We start from the raw sequence: 7,315 nt of genomic DNA, 5'->3' as shown, positions 1-7,315 counted from the left end.
AACACAAAGATATAGATATTTAGGTAAAATCAATTAAATACTTTAAAAACTTATTTAAAATGGATTGGAATTATAACACACATTCTCTGATGTAAGCATATTTTTACTCATAACTCACTGAAATGCCTCTGATGTTACTGTACACACAACACTAATTTAATGCATCAATACTTTTGGTTTTCTCTGGTTTCTTTAAATTTCATACAGAGGACTAGGTGAGCTGTGAATACACACGTTAAATGTTGAAAACTTACCATTATTTACTCACTAGGTGTAAGTCTTAGCAGCAAAGGGGCAAGAAGTCATTGCTTCAGCTTTTACAAGAATTAAAATTCAATCACTAGCAATGTCTGATTGCTAGAAAAATATTTGTTACAATTGTAATTAATGTACAATGTTAAAGCTGCATCTTCAGAAACAAATATTGAAGTGCTGAAAAATAGATGATCAAAATAGTTATCAAGCCCCTAAAACATACATAAAAGGGTCACAATATTTCTGCTTTTGAAACAATGACTCATGGCCGCTTTAAACAGCTACTTTCTATAATTACATTTCCTGCAATGTTCAGACAACTTGTTTCCTTGAACATAAACAGAAAGGATTTTAAGATTTGTTTTCAGCTATATTATTTAATTGCTATCAGTGCTAGAGCTTCCAACATTTGTATGATGTTGAAGAGGTTGCTGGGACTACTGACCATATTTCCCAGGGTGCTTAGCAGCATGGATAGAAGTGTGTTACATTGACATACCTAATTATTGATCCCAAGCCACAGATGGTTACACGAGTGTCAGAAGTGAAGCTTGAAAATGACATCATTAAGAGAAATTGAGCAGCTTTTGGTAATTAGAGAGAGGAGGAGCAAGCACCTTGAGGTCAGCTCCTCGATGAACACCAGAGGTGTGACCAAGTCACTGTGTTGCAAGTCTCAAGTAAGTCTCAAGTCTCTGTCCTCAAGTCCGAGTCAAGTCTCAAGTAAAGACAGGCAAAAGTCGAGTCAAGTCTCAAGTCAGGAACCTTTAATTTCAAGTCATTTCGAGTCGTTTTTATTTATCTATTTTTAATAATTTGCAATTATACATAAAATTCAAATAATAGACCATTTGTTCTTTTTAAAATATGTATTTGAGGTTCATTTGTGATCCTCTTATTCATCTGGTATTCTTCAAATCTGTCAGAAGTAAACAGATGTCAGAAAATAAATGACAGCCTTTCATGAATGACATTTGACTTCAGTTTACTCCTATTCATAAATAAACATCAACACTACAACAATCATAGTTTTAAAAAAATGAAATAAGTATAAATGAAGTTAGCTAAAGTCAACTATCTTACAGCAAAAGAAAAGTGCCACCTACCGATCTTTGTGAAGCTTCAAATGCCGGACAAAGTTGGACGTCGTGGCATCTCCATCCGATATTCTCTTCTTGCATGTTTTACAAGTTGCAGTTCGTTTTTTAGTCGAAAGTTCATAACCTACGTAGCCAAAAGAAATTACTCGCGGAAGCATATTGAGCGGTTATTTCGTATTTCGTTCCCTGAGCTCTGTAGCTTTGCCGCGTTTTTTTAAACGTCCAGATCCCGTTAATTTAATTGGTTGTGCTGCAGCTACGTACACATACATACATAAGGAGAGAGGAAAAACATAGTGACGGTCTGCGCATATTGATACGGAATGAGTGAAATTAATTAATGACGCCACTTTATAAATAATGTGTTTTAAATTTTAAGACTTTGAGTAAAAAATATCAAGTCTTTTCAAGTAAACAGCTTCAAGTCGAGTCAAGTCCCAAGTCAATGGCATGAAAGTCAAAGTCAAGTCCGAGTCTTTGAGCATTTTTTCAAGTCAAGAATCAAGTCGTGATTTTAACGACTCGAGTCTGACTCGAGTCCAAGTCATGTGACTCGAGTCCCCACCTCTGATGAACACTGGCTACACTGTCTCCATAGCATAGCCACCACTGACTAGAAAGGGGAAGCAAGCTGCCTGTGTCAAGCCAGGCTGAAGAACAGAGCGTGGGAGGGAAACAAGCCAGCAACAGTTGACCTGATGGAGTCAGTGCCGTCTGCAGGCACAATTTGTCAACGCTAGTAGGTGCCCGAATTCTAGCTTCCCAGCCCACCATGGTGATGCAACAGCCTGAAGAAAGGACCTCTGCCGTGGAACTGCATTTCAGAGTTACATCATCCAGGTTGACTTGGCTGCTAAACTGTGTAACTGGTCCCTTGAGGAGACACCACTGCAGGTTGCCCTGGGCTTAGAGATGGGTGCCCTCCACGTACTGTCTGACATAAAACCAGGGCAATGCCACAATTCACCATTGGTCCAGGAGGCTCTTTCAGAGGTCCTTTAGGAGGAGGAGCTATCCTGAACATGTAAGTTAATCACCTGCTGGCGTCTGAGGGGTAAAACCCTATTCTGCTACAGACATGACAAGGTTATTCTGATTTGGTGATAGAACAGAAAGAAAAAAAAGAACTTGCCCTGCAAACTTTCATTAGGTTCTGGCTGGCCAAGGGGTTCTGACCAGCCAGACTCCATGAACATATTTGTTTGTAGTCCTCAAATAGCTGGGGACTGGTTTGTGGTCCTTTTGGCAGCAGAAAGAATGGAGTCCATGCTGAATGTCAGAAATGACAGCCCAGTTGCAAGTTTTGATTCAGCCCAAGCCAGTAGTGAGAGTCATGAGAAGGAGGACTACCCCTCTGCAAACACCTCAGTGGCAACAAAGAGGAGTGGATTGCTTCTGATGTGGATAGCTGTTGAATGCATCAACATTCAACAGCTATGAATGTTGATGCATTCAACATTTGTGGCTGTCCAGCTCCAGGCCCATGTAAGAAAAACTTACTGCCCACTTTCAGCTGAATGGGGGTAGTGCTGAGGAGGGCCTACCACGACTAGAAGACACTCCAGTTACTGAAACTGCATTGTGGTTGGACTGGCAAGGCAGATTGCATGGATTATAAAACAACATCAGGCTCATTGGCATTCCCCTCAGTTCCCTGACGAACACTGGCTCCACTGTCTCCATGGTCCAAGCAGGCATACTGCCTAGCACTAAAAGACCAAGTCCCAACCAAGAAATGCACTACCACAGCCACGGATGAGCGACTAGTGGGTACTCAACGTAGAGGACAATAGTCAGAATAGCTGACAAACACCCTTGACTATATTGCTGGGTACAGTTGGTTCAGTACCACTGACCTCTGCAGTGGCTAATGGGAAGGGTACTGACCCATGTCCTGTGAAGCTGCTGTTTTGTCTACCTGGATGACCTTCTTGTGGACTTTTTCTGGGGACAAGGTTTGGGTGCTCAGTGTAGAATAACTGACTGTCCTAACGCGCACCAACCAGTAGGCTAGACCCTCTGTGTGTGGTTCTTCACTGTGACTGCCTAGTTCCATACCAGACAGCTTTCAGATTAAGACACAGGGCTCATTTCTCCAACGGAGGCATCTCCCTTCCTACGGGTTGACGTAGGTGAGACTCTTCACGCCAGTCATAGACAATGGCAGTTGTTAAGTCTTAAAGATTTTGTAGTTGATCTGTAAAAAGAAATTGTTGTGTTCTGGTTATGTTATGATAACAACAGAAGGTTCAATATATAATACATACATACAGTTTTCATTAGAAGAAATAAATTGTGATAACCTTCCATCCCTCCAAGGATGGCAGCCATCCTCTAGCCATAGATTAACACTAGATTATCATAAAATCTAACACTTCTACAGTTTTCAGAAGTAGGTTAAATTAACACCTAGCAGTGTTTATTTATCACTGCCAGGTTTTCGGATAAAGGATTTTTTTGTAATAATAAACATGTTACATCATAAAATTTTCATAAAACATTTCAAAAGTACATGAAGGAAAAAGTAGATGAGACATAAAAGATACATTGTGAGGCAATTATCCAATATGTTTCAGTTTCTTCAGGTTAAGTCTTCCTTAAGTTTGCAGTGGATCTAGTAGAAGCAATTGGACTCATGTCACCAGTAAAAAGATACTGTTGTGGGAGGAGTATATTACTAGTGCCAAGTTTGCAGTATCCTAAGTTAAGTGTTGCGGCATGCACCAGAAACAGGTGGCACCGTTATGAGTGCTCCAAGTGCTGAATGACATAAACAGCACTGGGTTTACTGCCATGATAGGAAAGTAGGAGGGAAGAGAAGGCTAAAGCAGGTGACAGATAAGCAAATAGCACAAACAAGAAGGTTTTCTCTGCTCTGGTTGTGCAGTGTATAGAAAACATAATGTTAAAAAAGTATTTGTGTCTAGTGTTTATTTCTAATTAATTTTATGGAATAACAACCACGCTGCTTCTTGGTTGGAAACAGTCGTTCTAAACGACTCCTACTCTTTCCTGCCCTGTAATTGAATTGCAGGCAAACCTTGACCTCAGGGGGCCTCGAAGCTAAAACAGCTTCTGATTATGAATTGAGTCAAATAAATGTCACACAAAACTTAATTTTTCTATTTCAAAAACTTATTAAATCTGTCAGTTATATACATGTCTTTACCAGACAGCATAAATCAGAGAACCCAAGTATATAACTTTAGGTTAGTGCAGAAGCAGAGAGAAAACAGTCATCCAAGCTGTTTACTCAGCTTTGTGATATTGGGTTCTTGTCTCGTTTACAAGATGTTAATAACTACACTTGTCTAACTTTAATGCCAGAAATAGAATGTGTTACGGCTACTGCAGCAGTCAGTAGGGACAAAACAAGTCACAGTCAAAACAAGTGGGGATTTTCAAATTAACAACCACATAATGGGTATCTTCCATGTGCACAGCTGCAGTGTTATCATTGACGATGCCGCTGTTTGCTAAAAGAACTTCATCATGTAAATGGAACCGCTAGAAGGAGAAACAACAAAGGAACAAAAATTGAGAGGGTATGATCCATTAATCAGTCGGGGGCTTGTAAAGATTCTCCGTTTTCACATTGACCGCAAAACCAATTTGACAGACATTGTGTGTTAACTTGCTGCTGACTATGCATCACAATGCACCACTTTCAAAGTGAAATACATTTTAACCACAGACAGCACACAGCTTGCTAAACATCACACTGTGCTTGATGCTGGGCAAGACTGCAGTCGAAAGGTATGTAATACAAACATCACTGGTGCTGCTTTAGTTGTGAGAATAGTTTTAGAATGACTTTGTAAGCATGTGTTTATTTAACATTAAGTAGAGTTACAACATACTTCACACAAAGATAATCAAAGGTTCTTTGAGTGTGATAGCTGCTTTAGTCAAAGCTGTCTTTGATCAGTGTCTTCTGGTGATGTAGTAAAGCAATATTTTAAAAGTGTGATTCATCTCAATTTGAGTTTTCCATGCTCTTGAGTCTGTGACAGAAACATGATGGGCACCACTTTAAGATCAGAGAACTGTGAAGAGCAAGCATTACATTATTGTGGATATAAAGTAAGAAGTTTAGCAGCTTTTTATTGCTCAATGTATGAATATGTAAGTGCTTAAAATATGAGTTCAGGGGTCAGATGGAGGCCAACTACAGCCAGACATAAAATAATTTTGCCTTTCTGCCATTTAATTATATAAAAAAAAAAAAAAACACAGGAACCTATTTTACACCAACACATTTCCATCTTATACATGTAGCATACATGTAATGAGAACTGATCTGTAAAAAAAAAAAAAAAAAACTGTATTAAGTCAGGTACATTTTTTTTACATTCTAAGGAATAGAAAATGCTTCCAGATTTATCCATCTGCTGCTGTGGCCTGAGTCCCAAGCTGTGTGTGTTAGCATTGTAAAGCTAGCAGAGCAGTAAATCAAGCTCATGTTGGGACCTCATCAGCCCCTCACCTCTTACAAGGACTGGAGGCATCAATTTCCCTGATCGCATGGTGCATTTCCCGAAGCTTTAAAACATTACGAGAAGCTGATAAAAATGTCTTTCTGATTATGAGACTATTAAAATTATCTAGACCAAAAATATGGGGCAGCCACCCAGCAGAGGAAAGCTAGTGACCTGCAACACTGGCTGGAGGAAAACTGGTTTCATGTCAGACTGATTTTAACTATGAAAGGTCTCAATATTCTCTAAATTTCAAATATAACTCAACCAAAAGATGCAAAATACACAAATAAGGGATATTGCAATGGATATATGCTTAATTTGTAGTAGTAGAGCTCTGACATACAAATATTAATATTAATCTATTGTGACTCAAATTAATTAATAGCAAGAGCAGAAGAGATACTGACGGAGGAAGCCGATTTAAATCAAGGAATGGGATGTGCTACACTTATAAATATAGTTTTATAACTGGATGGTGAATTGGAGGTGAGAATTCTGAGAAAGGACATTAGCTAAGATTTGGTGAGTTATAAATCATAACTAATTTATGTTTATACTGAAATTGCTAAACCTTCACATTTCTATGTGAATATTTACAATCCTTATATATTTCAGATCAGTTGCTACTTCCTGGTGATCAATGATCAAGTTTATTTGAACAGCATATTTCAGCAACAAGGCAGTTCAAAGAGCTTTAAGTCATAAAAAACAAAAAAACAAAGTCATAAAAATCATCACACAGTCAACAATTGAGAAAACCAGTAAACATTACACAACAAATCATATATCCTTAAACATAACCAGAGAAACTTAACCGAGTCAATTTATTCAATACATAATGCAATAATAAAGCAAGTCAAAATTCGCAGAAACTAAAACCTTCTGAGATATTGACATGAAGTTTGTATGTGGTAATGCACTATAAGCTACAAATGTACTCTTCCTATTTCTAAGCCTAAACAGACAAATCTACCATCCCCTGGAAGATGACACTTGGAAGTAGAATTCTTTGCGTACAGTGTTTCAGATTTATAGTTGTTGTTGTGTGCTGAAGTCAAACTTTACTGCTAACGCCATAAAGATTTGGGGAATGCTGTAAGACTGGCATGTGGCTAAAGAAACACATTTAAAAGGGGAATGCTAGTCTGTGTTTGTTTAAAAATATTTGGTAACATTGGTATCATTTGTGGGTGCCTTTACAATTTTCTATATGAAGAATAAAACAGAACACTTTGATATGCAAGATATGAACATGCTGATGCTAATGGGAATGTACATTTTAAATACTGAGTAAATAAGAACAGATACTGTAGGAAGAGTACAAATAGAATTGGATATCACTTGGTCACTGGATGTTGGATGCTAAGGATCAAATTGCAATGTTTGTCTGAAGTTGCTTTTAATAGTCTCCCATTGTATGTGCATTTGTGAAGGTGAATGTTTATTTGTCTGAGTAAATTATGATTGTGGATGCTTTAG

The sequence above is a fragment of the Xiphophorus hellerii genome, chromosome 20, assembly GCF_003331165.1.
Source record: "Xiphophorus hellerii strain 12219 chromosome 20, Xiphophorus_hellerii-4.1, whole genome shotgun sequence".
Lineage (NCBI taxonomy): Eukaryota > Metazoa > Chordata > Actinopteri > Cyprinodontiformes > Poeciliidae > Xiphophorus > Xiphophorus hellerii.
This window is presented reverse-complemented; position numbering follows the sequence as displayed.